Here is a 20,925-nt window from a genome sequence, read left to right on the forward strand (position 1 = left end):
ATCGGGTTTCTCGAACGTTTAGGGACCGAGCTCACTTGCGGATAGGGCAAAATCCGCCAAGCAACCCAAAAGCTAGACGGGGGCTCGAATCGAATCGCCTAGGCGGCCACAACAACGACGTGTTGGATCGACTACCAGTGCCAAACCATTCAGCAAGACTAGTCTGTGTCGAGGCCGGATAGAGATTCTCAGAGAGCGCCCGTATAGCATTTAGGAGACCTGCCGCGTCCCTCACACTCGACAAATGGTGGTGCACGTTTATAAATCCGAGCGATCCCAACCCTTTCAAGCACCAACATCGGTCGAGATAGAGGGGCACGGAGGGGGCTGCGTGAGACAACACAGTCCCCTATATAAGTTATTTGTCCGATTCTCACACATCCGAAGAATGGTCATCAAATCGGACAACAGCCCAAACTTCCGACTTCCGTCCCAGAAAGCCCAAGAGCTATCTAAAACGTTCATGGCCGGAACTCGATCGCGGCTATACCAGTCCGCCAAGCAACCCAAAAGCTAGACTGGAGCTCTAGTCGAATCACCTCTGTGGCCATTGCAAGGACGTGTTGGAGCGACTACCATTGCCGAACCATTCCGCAGGTCGAGTCCATACCAAGGCCGCATAGAGATTCACGATGAGCTCCTGCATAGCAATCAGGAGACTTGCCGTGTCCATCACAATCGATAAATCCTGGTGCAAGATTTTTGCATCCGAGCGCTCCAACCAGTCGAGCACCAGCATCAATCGACATAAACGGGCACGGGGGGAGGATGCTCGAGAACACTACCTCCCCTATATAAGTTATTTGTCCGATTCTCAAGCAGCCGAAGTCTGGTCATCGAATCGGGTCAAAGACCACAACTTCCGACTTTACCCACAATGCAAGTCATCGAATCGAACATCGGCCCCCGAGTCGGACTCCATGCGTATGTCAGGTCATCGGACCCAAATTCCGCCTTCCTGCGCATGGCGGGCCATCAATATCAACTCGGTCATCGGACCCAAACTCCGCCTTTCTGCGCATGGCACGCCTTCAAATCGGTCATCGGACCCAAATTCCGCCTTCCTGTGCATGGCGGGCCATCAACATCAACTCGGTCATCGGACCCAAATTCCGCCTTTCTGCGCATGGCACGCCATCAACTCGGTCATCGGACCCAAATTCCGCCTTCCTGCGCATGGCAGGTCATCGGACACAAATTCAGACCTCGCCAATATGCCTACGTATCGAATCGGTCATCGGACCCAACTTCCGACTTCATCCATACTGTAGGGTCTTTGAGGTTGGCGCGGTGCGCTCAACCCGGGGAGTCGACCCATCGAAGCATACACCTCCCCTATATAAGCTATTTGTCCGATTCCCACACCTGTGTAGTTTGCACCTCTGACCAGGACATCGACCCCAACTTCCGAACTCGACTGCAACGACGGCACCAGCGCCTTGGTGCGCACCTTGCGACGCACAGTCCCAACATTCGCCTTCCTGCACATGGCAGGTCATCGGACCCAAATTCCGACCTCGCGAGTATGCCTACATATCGAATCGGTCATCGGACACAACTTCCGACTTCATCCATACCGTAGGGTCTTTGAGGTTGGCGCGGTGCGCTCAACCCGGGGAGTCGACCCAACGAAGCATACACCTCCCCTATATAAGCTATTTGTCCGATTCCCACACCTGTGTAGTTTGCACCTCCGATCAGGACATCGACCCCAACTTCCGAACTCGCCTGCAACGACCGAACCAGCGCCTTGGTGCGCACCTTGCAACGCACAGTGCCAACATTCGCCTTCCTGCACATGGCAGGTCATCGGACCCAAATTCCGACCTCGCGAGTATGCCTACATATCGAATCGGTCATCGGACCCAACTTCCGACTTCATCCATACCGTAGGGTCTTTGAGGTTGGCGCGGTGCGCTCAACCCGGGGAGTCGACCCAACGAAGCATACACCTCCCCTATATAAGCTATTTGTCCGATTCCCACACCTGTGTAGCTTGCACCTCCGATCAGGACATCGACCCCAACTTCCGAACTCGACTAAAAAGACCGCACCAGCACCTTGGTGTGCACCTTGCAACGCACAGTGCCAACATTCGCCTTCCTGCACATGGCAGGTCATCGGACCCAAATTCCGACCTCATGAGCATACCTACTAATCGAATCGGTCATCGGACCCAACTTCCGACTTCATCCATACCGTAGGGTCTTTGAGGTTGGCGCGGTGCGCTCAACCTGGGGAGTCGACCCATCGAAGCATACACCTCCCCTATATAAGCTATTTGTCCGATTCCGACACCTGTGTAGTTTGCACCTCCGCTCAGGACATCGACCCCAACTTCCGAACTCGCCTGCAACGACCGAACCAGCGCCTTGGTGCGCACCAAAAGTGCGCACTTTTGGAGGGCACTTTTGTGCGCTCCAAAGGTGCGCACTTTTGGAGGGCACTTTTGTGCGCTCCAAAGGTGCGCACTTTTGGAGGGCACTTTTTGGAGGGCACTTTTGTGCGCTCCAAAGGTGCGCACTTTTGGAGGGCACTTTTTGGAGGGCACTTTTCTGCGCTCCAAAGGTGCGCACTTTTGGAGGGCACTTTTTGGAGGGCACTTTTCTGCGCTCCAAAGGTGCGCACTTTTGGAGGGCACTTTTTGGAGGGCACTTTTCTGCGCTCCAAAGGTGCGCACTTTTGGAGGGCACTTTTTGGAGGGCACTTTTCTGCGCTCCAAAGGTGCGCACTTTTGGAGGGCACTTTTGTGCACTCCAAAGGTGCACACTTTTGGAGGGCACTTTTTGGAGGGCACTTTTCTGCACTCCAAAGGTGCGCACTTTTGGAGGGCACTTTTTGGAGGGCACTTTTGTGCGCTCCAAAGGTGCGCACTTTTGGAGGGCACTTTTTGGAGGGCACTTTTGTGCGCTCCAAAGGTGCGCACTTTTGGAGGGCACTTTTGTGCACTCCAAAGGTGCGCACTTTTGGAGGGCACTTTTCCTGCGCTCCAAAGGTGCACACCTAGGTGAGCACCTTCGACCACACCTTGTAGCACACCAAACTCTGACTTTCGACTTCATCCGCAATGCAGGGTCTTTGAGGTTGGCGCAATGCGCACAACCAGGGGAGTCGACCCATCAAACCCAACACCTCCCCTATATAAGCTATTTGTCTGATTCTCATACATGCGTAGCCTGCAGGAGCAATTAGGACATCGACCCCAACTTTCGGCTTCTAAACGAAAACAAGGTCTTTGAGGTTGGTGTAATGCGAACAACTAGGGGAGTCAACCCATCAAACCCAACACCTCCCCTATATAAGCTATTTGTCTGATTCTCATACATGTGTAGTCTACAGGAGCAATTAGGACATCGACCCCAACTTTTGACTTCTTAACGAAAACAAGGTCTTTGAGGTTGACGTAATGCGCACAACCAGGGGAGTCGACCCATCAAACCCAACACCTCCCCTATATAAGCTATTTGTCCGATTCTCATACATGTGTAGCCTACAGGAGCCATTAGGACATTGACCCCAACTTTTGACTTCTTAACGAAAACAAGGTCTTTGAGGTTGGCGTAATGCGCACAACCAAGGGAGTTGACCCATCAAACCCAACACCTCCCCTATATAAGCTATTTGTCTGATTCTCATACATGTGTAGCCTGCAACAACGATTAGGACATCCACCCCAACTTCTGAATTCGTCTGCGTTGACCGCACCAAAGGTGCACGCCTTGGTGCTCACCAAAATCCGACTTCCGACTTCTTCTGCTATGCGGGGTCTTTGAGGTTGGCGCAGTGCGCACAACCAGGGGAGTCAACCCACCGAATGCAACACCTCCCCTATATAAGCTATTTGTCTGATTCTCATACATGCGTAGACTGCAGCAATGATTAGGACATCCACCCCAACTTTTGACTTCTTAAACAAGACAGGGTCTTTGAAGTTGGTGCAGTGCACACAACCAGGGGAGTCGACCCATCAAACGCAACACCTCCCCTATATAAAGCTATTTGTCCGATTCTCATACGTGTAGTCTGCAGCAGCGATTAGGACATCGACCCCAACTTCCGAATTCGTTTGCATTGACCGCACCAAAGGTGCACGCCTTGGTGTGCACCTTGGAGTGCACTTTGGTGCTCACCTCGGTGCACACTTTGGTGTGCACCTCGGTGTGCACCAAAGGTGCGCACCTTGGAGCGCACCAAAGGTGTACACTTTGGAGCGCACCACATAGGGTCTTTGAGAGGTTGGCGCAGTGCGCACACCAAGGTGGGTGTTGAGGTGCGTGCCGAGGTGGGTGGGTGCTAGGGTGCGCTCCATGGTGGGTGCCAGGGTGGGTGCGTGCTAGGGTGGATTCCAAAGAGGGTCATAGGGTGGGTGCCAAGGTGGGTTGGTGATATAGTGGGTTCAAAGGTGGGTACTAGGGTGGGTTCCAAGGTGGGTCACAAGTTGGGTGCCAGGATGCGTGGGTGTTAGGTTGGGTGCCAAGGTGGGCTCCTGCGTGGGTGGGTGCTAGGGTGGGTTTCAAGGTGGACGCGAGGGCGGGTGCCAAGGTGGGTAACAAGTTGGGTGTTAGGATGGGTGAGTGCTAGAGTGGGTGCCAAGGTGGGTGGGTGCTAAGGTGGATGCCAAGGTGGTTCACAGGGTGGGTGGGTTCTAGGGTGAGTTCCAAGGTGGGTCACAGGTTTAGTGCTAGGGTGCGTGTCAAGGCGGGTGTCGAGGTGCCTGGGTGCTAGGGTGTGGATGCCAATGTGGGTCATAGGGTGGGTACTAGGGTGGGCTGCAATGTGGGTGCCAAGGTGGGTAACATGCTCGGTTGGTTCTAAATTGGGTGTCAGGGTGGGTGTGCACCCACCTTGCCCGAGGTGGGTGCCAAGGTGCCAGTGTGGGTGGGTGCTAAGGTGGATGCCAAGGTGGGTGAGAAGGTGGGTGATAGGTTGAGTGGTAGGATGGGTGGGTGCCAAGATGGGTCACAGGGTGGGTGCAAGGGTGGGTAGGTGCTAGGGTTGGTGTCAGGGTGGGTGGGTGCTAGGTTGGGTTCCAAGGTGGGTGCGAGGGTGAGTGTCAAGGTGGGTCACAGGTTAGGTGCTAGGATGGGTGAGTGCTAGGGTGCAAAGGTGCCAGGGTGGGTGCTAGGATGGGTCGATGCTAGGGTGAGTGGCAAGGTGGGTCCACAAGTGTCAAGGTGGGTGCCGAGGTGGGTGCCAACTTGGGTTCCAAGGTGGGTGCCAAGTGGGCGACTGCTATGGTGGATGCCAAGGTGGGTCACGGGGTGGGTGCCAAGTTGCTAGGTTGTGTTCCAAGGTGGGTGCCAACGTGGCTGCTAGGGTGCGTGGGTTAAAGGGTGTGTCACAACGTGGGTGCCAGGATGGGTGCGCACCCACACTGGCCAAGACGGGTGCAAGGTTGGGTTCCAAGCCCGGTCACAGGCTGGGTGCTAGGATGGGTGGGTGCCAAGGTGGGCACCAGGGTGGGTGCACCCACCCTGGCCAAGGTGGGTCACGGGGTGGGTCCTAGGGTGGGTAACGGGGTGGGTACTAAGGTGCGTGCCAAGGTGGGTCATGGGGTGGGTGCCAAGGTGGGCACCAGGGTGGGTGTGCACCAACCCTAGCCAGGGTAGGTCACGGGGTGGTTGTCGGGGTGGGCGTCAAGGAGCCAAGGTGGGTGGCAAGTAGCCAAGTTGCGTGCCAAGGTGGGTGTCGGGGTGGGTGCCAAGGATCCAAGGTGGGTGCCAAGGAACCAAGGTGGGTGTCTGGGTGGGTGCCGAGGTGGGAGCCAGGGTGGGTCCCAAGGTGAGTGCAAAGGTGGGTGCCAGGGTCAAGGTGAGTGCCAATGTGGGTTCCAAGGTGCCAGGGTCAGGGTGAGTGCCAATGTGGGTTCAAAGGTGCTAAGTTGGGTGCGAGGTTGGGTGCGAGGGTGGGTGGGTGCCAAGGTGTGCTAGGTGGAAGCCCGGGTGGGTCGGCATCCCATGGGTGTCGAGTTGGGTGCCTGATGGGTGCTTCTTGTCAAGTTTTAGTCGTCGGGACTCATTTCGAGCCTTAGAGGTCGTTTCTTGTCCGGTTGCCCTGTCTTCGACCTGGGAACCCAATTTTGGTCCTCGGGTCCCATTTTTTTTTGTCTCGCATCCCACTTTTGGCCTGTGGCCTTTTCGGGGTCGATTCTCGTTTTGGGCATCAGAGCATGTTTCTTCTCCTAAAACCCAATATTTGTTTATTAAGTCTCGGAACACATTTTTGTTCTCGTGGACCCATCATGGGTCTTGGAACGCATTTGTGGTCCTTGGGTCCCATTTTGCATCCCGAAACTTGTGTTTTGGTGCTTGATCCCTATTTTGGGTGCCCACCTTGCACCAAGTGCGCACCCGGGGCAAACCGAGCGCCTTGGTGCACCGGGGCAAGATCGAGCGTGCACCCGAGGCGCCCCGAACATGCACCAAGGTGCACTCGGCCCACATGTGAGCGCAGGTCGTTGCGCCCGAGGTGGTGTGTGGGCACCGCGTTGCAGACGGGACACTGCACGCACACGACGCCCCGTCCAGGTGCACGCACGTAGGCCGGGCCGGGTGCACACCCGACGCCCTAGCAAGGTGCGCGCACCCGGGCAGGGCTCACACTTGGCGAACGGGGCGCACTTCGCGAGGGAGGGTGTGCACCTCGACGGGGGTGGGTGGCCGGGGTGGATTCGCACGTGGGTCGCGGTTTGCTAAGTACACACTGCGACAAGCTCATAACGGGTGCGATCATACCAGCGTTAGTGCACCGGATCCCATCAGAACTCCGCAGTTAAGCGCGCTTGGGCCGGAGTAGTACTGGGATGGGTGACCTCCCGGGAAGTCCCGGTGTTGCACCCTTTTTTAGTTTTTCGCCGGGCGTCGCAATGCTATTTGAATAAACCTTTTGCCCGTTTGCGTTCTCGTCGGGGCCGGGCCGGGCCGGGGTGCGCTGCCCGCACTACCGCGCGCGCGGGGGGCGACACCGAGCGCGCACCCGAGGCGCCCCGAGCACACAGGCCACGGTGCAACCCGGGCGTTGTGCGCGCACCCCGGTGCGCCCGAGGTGCTGCGCGCGCACCCAGGTGAAATCGGTGTGCACCTCGGCCAGTGCGCGCTCGGTCGAGTCGCGCACGTTGGCCAAGGTGCACGGTGATGTTTCTTACTCTAAGGTTCCGCACCAGACGCCCGGGACAGGTGAGCGAAGCTGGGCGGGGCCGGGTGCGCGGCCGGGGCAGGTGCACGCAGCTGGAGAGAGCTTTGGAGCACACCAGAGGTGCGCACCTTGGAGCACACTTCGGAGCGCACCAATGATGCGCTCCATTCAAAAGTTTCCTGAAAAGGCAAAAAAAGTTGAGATTATAGAATTTCCCACTTGAGAGATTGTAAAAAAAAAAAATTTAAAATGAAGGAAACGCGGGTGCCAAGGTGTGCGCGCCCGGGTGCGCAGCCCAGCCAAGGTGTGCGCACCAAGGCGCCCACCCTGGCGAAGGTGCACGCAAGGTGCGCACCCGAGGCAAACCGGACAATTAACCCAACTTTCGACTTCGCGCGCACCTGCGCACCTTGGAGCGCACTTCGGAGCGCTCCTTGGTGCGCACCAATCTTGGGCACCTCGGAGTGCACCATGGCGCCCACCAAGGTGCGCACCCGGGGCAAACCGAGCTCCGACTTCGTGCGCACCTTGGAGCGCACGAAAGGTGCGCACCATGGCGCCCACCAAGGTGCGCAGCCCAGCCAAGGCGTGCGCATCAAGGTGCGCACCCTGGCGAAGGTGCGCACCCGGGGCAAACCGAGCTCCGACTTCGTGCGCACCTTGGAGCGCACAAAGGGTGCGCAACCCAGCCAAGGTGTGCGCACCCCGGGCAAACCGAGCTCCGAATCGTGCGCACCTTGGAGCACACTTCGGAGCCCTCCTTGGTGCGCACCGATGTTGCGCACCTCGGAGCGCACCCGGGGAAAACAATGCAATTAACCCGACTTTCGACTTCGTGGGCACCTCGGAGCGCTCTCGGGTTCGCACCTCGGAGCACACCGAGGTGCGCACCTTTGATGCGCTGCCTTCACCAATTTCCAGAAAAGGCAAGAAAACATTGAGAAGGTGTGCGCACCGAGGTGCCCACCCTGGCGAAGGTGCACGCGAGGTGCGCACCCGGGGCAAACCGGGCTCCGACTTCGTGCACGCCATGCTGCGCACCTTGGAGGGCCATGGTGCGCACCTTGGAGCACACTTCGGAGCGCTCAATGGTGCCCAACCCAGCCAAGGTGCCCACCGCGGCGAAGGTGCACGCGAGGTGCGCACCCGGGGCAAACCGGGCTCCGACTTCGTGCACGCCGCACCTTGGAGCACACTTCGGAGCGCTCCTTGGTGCGCACCAGGGCGCGCAACCCAGCCGAGGTGCCCACCCCGGCGAAGGTGCACGCGGGGTGCGCACCCGGGGCAAACCGGGCTCCGACTTCGTGCACGCCATGGTGCCCACCGCGGCGAAGGTGCACGCGAGGTGCGCACCCGGGGCAAACCGGGCTCCGACTTCGTGCACGCCGCACCTTGGAGCACACTTCGGAGCGCTCCTTGGTGCGCACCAGGGCGCGCAACCCAGCCGAGGTGCCCACCCCGGCGAAGGTGCACGCGAGGTGCGCACCCGGGGCAAACCGGGCTCCGACTTCGTGCACGCCATGGTGCCCACCGCGGCGAAGGTGCACGCGAGGTGCGCACCCGGGGCAAACCGGGCTCCGACTTCGTGCACGCCGCACCTTGGAGCACACTTCGGAGCGCTCCTTGGTGCGCACCATGGTGCCCACCAGGGCGCGCAACCCCGCCGAAGGTGCACGCGAGGTGCGCACCCGGGGCAAACCGGGCTCCGACTTCGTGCACGCCGCACCTTGGAGCACACTTCGGAGCGCTCCTTGGTGCGCACCAGGGCGCGCAACCCCGCCGAAGGTGCACGCGAGGTGCGCACCCGGGGCAAACCGGGCTCCGACTTCGTGCACGCCATGGTGCGCACCAGGGTGCCCACCGCGGCGAAGGTGCGCACCCGGGGCAAACCGGGCTCCGACTTCGTGCACGCCGCACCTTGGAGCACACTTCGGAGCGCTCCTTGGTGCGCACCAGGGCGCGCAACCCAGCCGAGGTGCCCACCCCGGCGAAGGTGCACGCGAGGTGCGCACCCGGGGCAAACCGGGCTCCGACTTCGTGCACGCCATGGTGCCCACCGCGGCGAAGGTGCGCACCCGGGGCAAACCGGGCTAGGACTTCGTGCACGCCGCACCTTGGAGCACACTTCGGAGCGCTCCTTGGTGCGCACCATGGTGCCCACCAGGCCGCGCAACCCAGCCAAGGTGTGCGCACCAAGGTGCACGCGAGGTGCGCACCCGGGGCAAACCGGGGTCCGGCTTCGTGCACGCCGCACCTTGGAGCACACATCGGGGCGCTCCCGGGTTCGCACCGGCGTTGCGCACCGTGGTGGGCACCTCGGAGCGCACCGTGGTGGGCACCTCGGAGCACACCAAGGTGGGCAGCGAGGTGCGCACCTTTGATGCGATGCCTTCACTAATTTCCATAAAAGGCAAAAAAAAACGAGATTTTAAAATTTCCGTTTTGAAAGATAGTGAGAAAAAGGGAATGCTGGTGCCATCTTGAGCCCGCCCTGGTGCGCAGCCCAGCCAAGGTGTGCGCACCAAGGTGCCCACCCTGGCGAAGGTGCGCGCCCGGGCAATTAACCCAACTTCCAACTTCGCGCGCGCCAGGGTGGGAGCGCACCCAACAACCGGGCCTGGGAAGAGCCAATGCGAGAAACCCCACCAAACGCTCTGACAAAAAAAGAGGGGGCGCTCCAGTAACCCCGCTTCGGAGCGCACCCTGGGCAAACCCAGCCAGGGTGCCCACCCCGGCCAAGGTGCAGGCGAGGTGCGCACCCGGGGCAAACCGGGCTCCGACAACGTGCACGCCGCACCTTGGAGCACACTTCGTAGCGCTCCCGGGTGCGCACCTCAGAGCACACCAAGGTGGGCAGCGAGGTGCGCACCTTTGATGCGCTGCCTTCACTAATTTCCAGAAAAGGCAAAAAAAAGAGGAGATTTTAAAATTTCCGTTTTGAAAGATAGTGAAAAAAACGGAACGCAGGTGCCATCTTGAGCCCGCCCTGGTGCACAGCCCAGGTAAGGTGCCCACCCTGGCAAAGGTGCGCACCCGGGCAATTAACCCTACTTCCGACTTCGTGCGCGCCAGGGTGGCAACCGGGCCTGGGAAGAGCCAATGCGAGAAACCCCACCAAACGCTCCGACAAAAAAAGAGGCGGCGCTCCAATAACCCCGCTTCGGAGCGCAGCCGGGGCAAACCCAGCCAAGGTGCCCACCCCGACGAAGGTGCACGCGAGGTGCGCACCCGGGGCAAACCGGGCTCCGACAACGTGCACGCAGCACCTTGGAGCACACTTCGAAGCACTCCCGGGTGCCCACCGGCGTTGCGCACCGTGGTGGGCAGCGAGGTGCGCACCTTTGATGCGCTGCCTTCACTAATTTCCAGAAAAGGCAAAAAAAAATGAGATTTTAAAATTTCCGTTTTGAAAGATAGTGAAAAAAACGGAACGCGGGTGCCATCTTGAGCCCGCCCTGGTGCGCAGCCCAGGCAAGGCATGCGCACCAAGGTGCCCACCCGCGGTGCACGCCCGGGGCAAACCGGGCTCCGACTTCGTGCAGGCCGCACCTTGGAGCACACTTCGGAGCGCTCCTTGGTGCGCACCATGGTGCCCACCAGGGCGCACCCGGGGCAAACCGGGCTCCGACTTCGTGCACGCCGCACCTTGGAGCACACATCGGAGCGCTCCCAGGTTCGCACCAGCGTTGCGCACCTTTGATGCGCTGCCTTCACTAATTTCCAGAAAAGGCAAAAAAAAACGATATTTTAAAATTTCCGTTCTGAAAGATAGTGAAAAAAACGGAACGCGGGTGCCATCTTGAGCCCTTCCTGGTGCGCAGCCCAGGCAAGTTGTGCGCACCAAGGTGCCCACCCTGGCGGAGGTGCGCGCCCGGGGCAAACCGGGCTCCGACTTCGTGCACTGCATGGTGCCCACCAAGGCGCGCAACCCAGCCAAGGTGCCCACCGCAGCGAAGGTGCACGCGAGGTGCGCACCCGAGGTGCACACCCGGGGCAAACCGAGCTCCGACTTCGTGCACGCCGCACCTTGGAGCACACTTCAGAGCGCTCCTTGGTGCGCACCAGGGCGCGCAACCCAGCCAAGGTGCTCACCCCGGCGAAGGTGCACGCGAGGTGCGCACCCGGGGCAAGCCGGGCTCGGACTTCGTGCACGCCGCACCTTGGAGCACACATCGGAGCGCTCCCGGGTTCGCACCAGCATTGCGCACCTTTGATGCGCTGCCTTCACTAATTTCCAGAAAAGGCAAAAAAAAAAAAAAAACGAGATTTTAAAATTTCCGTTTTGAAAGATAGTGAAAAAAACGGAACGCGGGTGCCATCTTGAGCCCGCCCTGGTGTGCAGCCCAGGCAAGTTGTGCGCACCAAGGCACCCACCCTGGCCAAGGTGGGTCACGGGGTGGGTCCTAGGGTGGGTAACGGGGTGGGTACTAAGGTGCGTGCCAAGGTGGGTCATGGGGTGGGTGCCAAGGTGGGCACCAGGGTGGGTGTGCACCAACCCTAGCCAGGGTAGGTCACGGGGTGGTTGTCGGGGTGGGCGTCAAGGAGCCAAGGTGGGTGGCAAGTAGCCAAGTTGCGTGCCAAGGTGGGTGTCGGGGTGGGTGCCAAGGATCCAAGGTGGGTGCCAAGGAACCAAGGTGGGTGTCTGGGTGGGTGCCGAGGTGGGAGCCAGGGTGGGTCCCAAGGTGAGTGCAAAGGTGGGTGCCAGGGTCAAGGTGAGTGCCAATGTGGGTTCCAAGGTGCCAGGGTCAGGGTGAGTGCCAATGTGGGTTCAAAGGTGCTAAGTTGGGTGCGAGGTTGGGTGCGAGGGTGGGTGGGTGCCAAGGTGTGCTAGGTGGAAGCCCGGGTGGGTCGGCATCCCATGGGTGTCGAGTTGGGTGCCTGATGGGTGCTTCTTGTCAAGTTTTAGTCGTCGGGACTCATTTCGAGCCTTAGAGGTCGTTTCTTGTCCGGTTGCCCTGTCTTCGACCTGGGAACCCAATTTTGGTCCTCGGGTCCCATTTTTTTTTGTCTCGCATCCCACTTTTGGCCTGTGGCCTTTTCGGGGTCGATTCTCGTTTTGGGCATCAGAGCATGTTTCTTCTCCTAAAACCCAATATTTGTTTATTAAGTCTCGGAACACATTTTTGTTCTCGTGGACCCATCATGGGTCTTGGAACGCATTTGTGGTCCTTGGGTCCCATTTTGCATCCCGAAACTTGTGTTTTGGTGCTTGATCCCTATTTTGGGTGCCCACCTTGCACCAAGTGCGCACCCGGGGCAAACCGAGCGCCTTGGTGCACCGGGGCAAGATCGAGCGTGCACCCGAGGCGCCCCGAACATGCACCAAGGTGCACTCGGCCCACATGTGAGCGCAGGTCGTTGCGCCCGAGGTGGTGTGTGGGCACCGCGTTGCAGACGGGACACTGCACGCACACGACGCCCCGTCCAGGTGCACGCACGTAGGCCGGGCCGGGTGCACACCCGACGCCCTAGCAAGGTGCGCGCACCCGGGCAGGGCTCACACTTGGCGAACGGGGCGCACTTCGCGAGGGAGGGTGTGCACCTCGACGGGGGTGGGTGGCCGGGGTGGATTCGCACGTGGGTCGCGGTTTGCTAAGTACACACTGCGACAAGCTCATAACGGGTGCGATCATACCAGCGTTAGTGCACCGGATCCCATCAGAACTCCGCAGTTAAGCGCGCTTGGGCCGGAGTAGTACTGGGATGGGTGACCTCCCGGGAAGTCCCGGTGTTGCACCCTTTTTTAGTTTTTCGCCGGGCGTCGCAATGCTATTTGAATAAACCTTTTGCCCGTTTGCGTTCTCGTCGGGGCCGGGCCGGGCCGGGGTGCGCTGCCCGCACTACCGCGCGCGCGGGGGCGACACCGAGCGCGCACCCGAGGCGCCCCGAGCACACAGGCCACGGTGCAACCCGGGCGTTGTGCGCGCACCCCGGTGCGCCCGAGGTGCTGCGCGCGCACCCAGGTGAAATCGGTGTGCACCTCGGCCAGTGCGCGCTCGGTCGAGTCGCGCACGTTGGCCAAGGTGCACGGTGATGTTTCTTACTCTAAGGTTCCGCACCAGACGCCCGGGACAGGTGAGCGAAGCTGGGCGGGGCCGGGTGCGCGGCCGGGGCAGGTGCACGCAGCTGGAGAGAGCTTTGGAGCACACCAGAGGTGCGCACCTTGGAGCACACTTCGGAGCGCACCAATGATGCGCTCCATTCAAAAGTTTCCTGAAAAGGCAAAAAAAGTTGAGATTATAGAATTTCCCACTTGAGAGATTGTAAAAAAAAAAAATTTAAAATGAAGGAAACGCGGGTGCCAAGGTGTGCGCGCCCGGGTGCGCAGCCCAGCCAAGGTGTGCGCACCAAGGCGCCCACCCTGGCGAAGGTGCACGCAAGGTGCGCACCCGAGGCAAACCGGACAATTAACCCAACTTTCGACTTCGCGCGCACCTGCGCACCTTGGAGCGCACTTCGGAGCGCTCCTTGGTGCGCACCAATCTTGGGCACCTCGGAGTGCACCATGGCGCCCACCAAGGTGCGCACCCGGGGCAAACCGAGCTCCGACTTCGTGCGCACCTTGGAGCGCACGAAAGGTGCGCACCATGGCGCCCACCAAGGTGCGCAGCCCAGCCAAGGCGTGCGCATCAAGGTGCGCACCCTGGCGAAGGTGCGCACCCGGGGCAAACCGAGCTCCGACTTCGTGCGCACCTTGGAGCGCACAAAGGGTGCGCAACCCAGCCAAGGTGTGCGCACCCCGGGCAAACCGAGCTCCGAATCGTGCGCACCTTGGAGCACACTTCGGAGCCCTCCTTGGTGCGCACCGATGTTGCGCACCTCGGAGCGCACCCGGGGAAAACAATGCAATTAACCCGACTTTCGACTTCGTGGGCACCTCGGAGCGCTCTCGGGTTCGCACCTCGGAGCACACCGAGGTGCGCACCTTTGATGCGCTGCCTTCACCAATTTCCAGAAAAGGCAAGAAAACATTGAGAAGGTGTGCGCACCGAGGTGCCCACCCTGGCGAAGGTGCACGCGAGGTGCGCACCCGGGGCAAACCGGGCTCCGACTTCGTGCACGCCATGCTGCGCACCTTGGAGGGCCATGGTGCGCACCTTGGAGCACACTTCGGAGCGCTCAATGGTGCCCAACCCAGCCAAGGTGCCCACCGCGGCGAAGGTGCACGCGAGGTGCGCACCCGGGGCAAACCGGGCTCCGACTTCGTGCACGCCGCACCTTGGAGCACACTTCGGAGCGCTCCTTGGTGCGCACCAGGGCGCGCAACCCAGCCGAGGTGCCCACCCCGGCGAAGGTGCACGCGGGGTGCGCACCCGGGGCAAACCGGGCTCCGACTTCGTGCACGCCATGGTGCCCACCGCGGCGAAGGTGCACGCGAGGTGCGCACCCGGGGCAAACCGGGCTCCGACTTCGTGCACGCCGCACCTTGGAGCACACTTCGGAGCGCTCCTTGGTGCGCACCAGGGCGCGCAACCCAGCCGAGGTGCCCACCCCGGCGAAGGTGCACGCGAGGTGCGCACCCGGGGCAAACCGGGCTCCGACTTCGTGCACGCCATGGTGCCCACCGCGGCGAAGGTGCACGCGAGGTGCGCACCCGGGGCAAACCGGGCTCCGACTTCGTGCACGCCGCACCTTGGAGCACACTTCGGAGCGCTCCTTGGTGCGCACCATGGTGCCCACCAGGGCGCGCAACCCCGCCGAAGGTGCACGCGAGGTGCGCACCCGGGGCAAACCGGGCTCCGACTTCGTGCACGCCGCACCTTGGAGCACACTTCGGAGCGCTCCTTGGTGCGCACCAGGGCGCGCAACCCCGCCGAAGGTGCACGCGAGGTGCGCACCCGGGGCAAACCGGGCTCCGACTTCGTGCACGCCATGGTGCGCACCAGGGTGCCCACCGCGGCGAAGGTGCGCACCCGGGGCAAACCGGGCTCCGACTTCGTGCACGCCGCACCTTGGAGCACACTTCGGAGCGCTCCTTGGTGCGCACCAGGGCGCGCAACCCAGCCGAGGTGCCCACCCCGGCGAAGGTGCACGCGAGGTGCGCACCCGGGGCAAACCGGGCTCCGACTTCGTGCACGCCATGGTGCCCACCGCGGCGAAGGTGCGCACCCGGGGCAAACCGGGCTAGGACTTCGTGCACGCCGCACCTTGGAGCACACTTCGGAGCGCTCCTTGGTGCGCACCATGGTGCCCACCAGGCCGCGCAACCCAGCCAAGGTGTGCGCACCAAGGTGCACGCGAGGTGCGCACCCGGGGCAAACCGGGGTCCGGCTTCGTGCACGCCGCACCTTGGAGCACACATCGGGGCGCTCCCGGGTTCGCACCGGCGTTGCGCACCGTGGTGGGCACCTCGGAGCGCACCGTGGTGGGCACCTCGGAGCACACCAAGGTGGGCAGCGAGGTGCGCACCTTTGATGCGATGCCTTCACTAATTTCCATAAAAGGCAAAAAAAAACGAGATTTTAAAATTTCCGTTTTGAAAGATAGTGAGAAAAAGGGAATGCTGGTGCCATCTTGAGCCCGCCCTGGTGCGCAGCCCAGCCAAGGTGTGCGCACCAAGGTGCCCACCCTGGCGAAGGTGCGCGCCCGGGCAATTAACCCAACTTCCAACTTCGCGCGCGCCAGGGTGGGAGCGCACCCAACAACCGGGCCTGGGAAGAGCCAATGCGAGAAACCCCACCAAACGCTCTGACAAAAAAAGAGGGGGCGCTCCAGTAACCCCGCTTCGGAGCGCACCCTGGGCAAACCCAGCCAGGGTGCCCACCCCGGCCAAGGTGCAGGCGAGGTGCGCACCCGGGGCAAACCGGGCTCCGACAACGTGCACGCCGCACCTTGGAGCACACTTCGTAGCGCTCCCGGGTGCGCACCTCAGAGCACACCAAGGTGGGCAGCGAGGTGCGCACCTTTGATGCGCTGCCTTCACTAATTTCCAGAAAAGGCAAAAAAAAGAGGAGATTTTAAAATTTCCGTTTTGAAAGATAGTGAAAAAAACGGAACGCAGGTGCCATCTTGAGCCCGCCCTGGTGCACAGCCCAGGTAAGGTGCCCACCCTGGCAAAGGTGCGCACCCGGGCAATTAACCCTACTTCCGACTTCGTGCGCGCCAGGGTGGCAACCGGGCCTGGGAAGAGCCAATGCGAGAAACCCCACCAAACGCTCCGACAAAAAAAGAGGCGGCGCTCCAATAACCCCGCTTCGGAGCGCAGCCGGGGCAAACCCAGCCAAGGTGCCCACCCCGACGAAGGTGCACGCGAGGTGCGCACCCGGGGCAAACCGGGCTCCGACAACGTGCACGCAGCACCTTGGAGCACACTTCGAAGCACTCCCGGGTGCCCACCGGCGTTGCGCACCGTGGTGGGCAGCGAGGTGCGCACCTTTGATGCGCTGCCTTCACTAATTTCCAGAAAAGGCAAAAAAAAATGAGATTTTAAAATTTCCGTTTTGAAAGATAGTGAAAAAAACGGAACGCGGGTGCCATCTTGAGCCCGCCCTGGTGCGCAGCCCAGGCAAGGCATGCGCACCAAGGTGCCCACCCGCGGTGCACGCCCGGGGCAAACCGGGCTCCGACTTCGTGCAGGCCGCACCTTGGAGCACACTTCGGAGCGCTCCTTGGTGCGCACCATGGTGCCCACCAGGGCGCACCCGGGGCAAACCGGGCTCCGACTTCGTGCACGCCGCACCTTGGAGCACACATCGGAGCGCTCCCAGGTTCGCACCAGCGTTGCGCACCTTTGATGCGCTGCCTTCACTAATTTCCAGAAAAGGCAAAAAAAAACGATATTTTAAAATTTCCGTTCTGAAAGATAGTGAAAAAAACGGAACGCGGGTGCCATCTTGAGCCCTTCCTGGTGCGCAGCCCAGGCAAGTTGTGCGCACCAAGGTGCCCACCCTGGCGGAGGTGCGCGCCCGGGGCAAACCGGGCTCCGACTTCGTGCACTGCATGGTGCCCACCAAGGCGCGCAACCCAGCCAAGGTGCCCACCGCAGCGAAGGTGCACGCGAGGTGCGCACCCGAGGTGCACACCCGGGGCAAACCGAGCTCCGACTTCGTGCACGCCGCACCTTGGAGCACACTTCAGAGCGCTCCTTGGTGCGCACCAGGGCGCGCAACCCAGCCAAGGTGCTCACCCCGGCGAAGGTGCACGCGAGGTGCGCACCCGGGGCAAGCCGGGCTCGGACTTCGTGCACGCCGCACCTTGGAGCACACATCGGAGCGCTCCCGGGTTCGCACCAGCATTGCGCACCTTTGATGCGCTGCCTTCACTAATTTCCAGAAAAGGCAAAAAAAAAAAAAAAACGAGATTTTAAAATTTCCGTTTTGAAAGATAGTGAAAAAAACGGAACGCGGGTGCCATCTTGAGCCCGCCCTGGTGTGCAGCCCAGGCAAGTTGTGCGCACCAAGGCACCCACCCTGGCCAAGGTGGGTCACGGGGTGGGTCCTAGGGTGGGTAACGGGGTGGGTACTAAGGTGCGTGCCAAGGTGGGTCATGGGGTGGGTGCCAAGGTGGGCACCAGGGTGGGTGTGCACCAACCCTAGCCAGGGTAGGTCACGGGGTGGTTGTCGGGGTGGGCGTCAAGGAGCCAAGGTGGGTGGCAAGTAGCCAAGTTGCGTGCCAAGGTGGGTGTCGGGGTGGGTGCCAAGGATCCAAGGTGGGTGCCAAGGAACCAAGGTGGGTGTCTGGGTGGGTGCCGAGGTGGGAGCCAGGGTGGGTCCCAAGGTGAGTGCAAAGGTGGGTGCCAGGGTCAAGGTGAGTGCCAATGTGGGTTCCAAGGTGCCAGGGTCAGGGTGAGTGCCAATGTGGGTTCAAAGGTGCTAAGTTGGGTGCGAGGTTGGGTGCGAGGGTGGGTGGGTGCCAAGGTGTGCTAGGTGGAAGCCCGGGTGGGTCGGCATCCCATGGGTGTCGAGTTGGGTGCCTGATGGGTGCTTCTTGTCAAGTTTTAGTCGTCGGGACTCATTTCGAGCCTTAGAGGTCGTTTCTTGTCCGGTTGCCCTGTCTTCGACCTGGGAACCCAATTTTGGTCCTCGGGTCCCATTTTTTTTTGTCTCGCATCCCACTTTTGGCCTGTGGCCTTTTCGGGGTCGATTCTCGTTTTGGGCATCAGAGCATGTTTCTTCTCCTAAAACCCAATATTTGTTTATTAAGTCTCGGAACACATTTTTGTTCTCGTGGACCCATCATGGGTCTTGGAACGCATTTGTGGTCCTTGGGTCCCATTTTGCATCCCGAAACTTGTGTTTTGGTGCTTGATCCCTATTTTGGGTGCCCACCTTGCACCAAGTGCGCACCCGGGGCAAACCGAGCGCCTTGGTGCACCGGGGCAAGATCGAGCGTGCACCCGAGGCGCCCCGAACATGCACCAAGGTGCACTCGGCCCACATGTGAGCGCAGGTCGTTGCGCCCGAGGTGGTGTGTGGGCACCGCGTTGCAGACGGGACACTGCACGCACACGACGCCCCGTCCAGGTGCACGCACGTAGGCCGGGCCGGGTGCACACCCGACGCCCTAGCAAGGTGCGCGCACCCGGGCAGGGCTCACACTTGGCGAACGGGGCGCACTTCGCGAGGGAGGGTGTGCACCTCGACGGGGGTGGGTGGCCGGGGTGGATTCGCACGTGGGTCGCGGTTTGCTAAGTACACACTGCGACAAGCTCATAACGGGTGCGATCATACCAGCGTTAGTGCACCGGATCCCATCAGAACTCCGCAGTTAAGCGCGCTTGGGCCGGAGTAGTACTGGGATGGGTGACCTCCCGGGAAGTCCCGGTGTTGCACCCTTTTTTAGTTTTTCGCCGGGCGTCGCAATGCTATTTGAATAAACCTTTTGCCCGTTTGCGTTCTCGTCGGGGCCGGGCCGGGCCGGGGTGCGCTGCCCGCACTACCGCGCGCGCGGGGGCGACACCGAGCGCGCACCCGAGGCGCCCCGAGCACACAGGCCACGGTGCAACCCGGGCGTTGTGCGCGCACCCCGGTGCGCCCGAGGTGCTGCGCGCGCACCCAGGTGAAATCGGTGTGCACCTCGGCCAGTGCGCGCTCGGTCGAGTCGCGCACGTTGGCCAAGGTGCACGGTGATGTTTCTTACTCTAAGGTTCCGCACCAGACGCCCGGGACAGGTGAGCGAAGCTGGGCGGGGCCGGGTGCGCGGCCGGGGCAGGTGCACGCAGCTAGAGAGAGCTTTGGAGCACACCAGAGGTGCGCACCTTGGAGCACACTTCGGAGCGCACCAATGATGCGCTCCATTCAAAAGTTTCCTGAAAAGGCAAAAAAAGTTGAGATTATAGAATTTCCCACTTGAGAGATTGTAAAAAAAAAAAATTTAAAATGAAGGAAACGCGGGTGCCAAGGTGTGCGCGCCCGGGTGCGCAGCCCAGCCAAGGTGTGCGCACCAAGGCGCCCACCCTGGCGAAGGTGCACGCAAGGTGCGCACCCGAGGCAAACCGGACAATTAACCCAACTTTCGACTTCGCGCGCACCTGCGCACCTTGGAGCGCACTTCGGAGCGCTCCTTGGTGCGCACCAATCTTGGGCACCTCGGAGTGCACCATGGCGCCCACCAAGGTGCGCACCCGGGGCAAACCGAGCTCCGACTTCGTGCGCACCTTGGAGCGCACGAAAGGTGCGCACCATGGCGCCCACCAAGGTGCGCAGCCCAGCCAAGGCGTGCGCATCAAGGTGCGCACCCTGGCGAAGGTGCGCACCCGGGGCAAACCGAGCTCCGACTTCGTGCGCACCTTGGAGCGCACAAAGGGTGCGCAACCCAGCCAAGGTGTGCGCACCCCGGGCAAACCGAGCTCCGAATCGTGCGCACCTTGGAGCACACTTCGGAGCCCTCCTTGGTGCGCACCGATGTTGCGCACCTCGGAGCGCACCCGGGGAAAACAATGCAATTAACCCGACTTTCGACTTCGTGGGCACCTCGGAGCGCTCTCGGGTTCGCACCTCGGAGCACACCGAGGTGCGCACCTTTGATGCGCTGCCTTCACCAATTTCCAGAAAAGGCAAGAAAACATTGAGAAGGTGTGCGCACCGAGGTGCCCACCCTGGCGAAGGTGCACGCGAGGTGCGCACCCGGGGCAAACCGGGCTCCGACTTCGTGCACGCCATGCTGCGCACCTTGGAGGGCCATGGTGCGCACCTTGGAGCACACTTCGGAGCGCTCAATGGTGCCCAACCCAGCCAAGGTGCCCACCGCGGCGAAGGTGCACGCGAGGTGCGCACCCGGGGCAAACCGGGCTCCGACTTCGTGCACGCCGCACCTTGGAGCACACTTCGGAGCGCTCCTTGGTGCGCACCAGGGCGCGCAACCCAGCCGAGGTGCCCACCCCGGCGAAGGTGCACGCGGGGTGCGCACCCGGGGCAAACCGGGCTCCGACTTCGTGCACGCCATGGTGCCCACCGCGCCAAGGTGCACGCGAGGTGCGCACCCGGGGCAAACCGGGCTCCGACTTCGTGCACGCCGCACCTTGGAGCACACTTCGGAGCGCTCCTTGGTGCGCACCAGGGCGCGCAACCCAGCCGAGGTGCCCACCCCGGCGAAGGTGCACGCGAGGTGCGCACCCGGGGCAAACCGGGCTCCGACTTCGTGCACGCCATGGTGCCCACCGCGGCGAAGGTGCACGCGAGGTGCGCACCCGGGGCAAACCGGGCTCCGACTTCGTGCACGCCGCACCTTGGAGCACACTTCGGAGCGCTCCTTGGTGCGCACCATGGTGCCCACCAGGGCGCGCAACCCCACCAAACGCTCGGACAAAAAAAGAGGGGCCGCTCCAATAACCCCACTTCGGAGCGCACCAGA

The 20,925-nt window shown here is 61.3% G+C and overlaps 3 non-coding genes across 3 annotated transcripts; all 3 read left to right on the forward strand.

Moving 5' to 3' along the window:
• Positions 1-6,720: 6,720 nt before the first annotated feature.
• LOC131862018 (5S ribosomal RNA) lies at positions 6,721-6,839 on the forward strand. The gene has a single exon (XR_009361047.1). It is a non-coding gene; the product is annotated as a 5S ribosomal RNA (ribosomal RNA).
• Positions 6,840-12,755: 5,916 nt separating this feature from the next.
• Positions 12,756-12,874, forward strand: LOC131862019 (5S ribosomal RNA). The gene has a single exon (XR_009361048.1). It is a non-coding gene; the product is annotated as a 5S ribosomal RNA (ribosomal RNA).
• A 5,915-nt stretch (positions 12,875-18,789) lies between these two features.
• Positions 18,790-18,908, forward strand: LOC131862021 (5S ribosomal RNA). The gene has a single exon (XR_009361050.1). It is a non-coding gene; the product is annotated as a 5S ribosomal RNA (ribosomal RNA).
• Positions 18,909-20,925: the final 2,017 nt, after the last annotated feature.

This window comes from Cryptomeria japonica, unplaced genomic scaffold (assembly GCF_030272615.1).
Source record: "Cryptomeria japonica unplaced genomic scaffold, Sugi_1.0 HiC_scaffold_34, whole genome shotgun sequence".
In the NCBI taxonomy this organism is placed as follows: domain Eukaryota; kingdom Viridiplantae; phylum Streptophyta; class Pinopsida; order Cupressales; family Cupressaceae; genus Cryptomeria; species Cryptomeria japonica.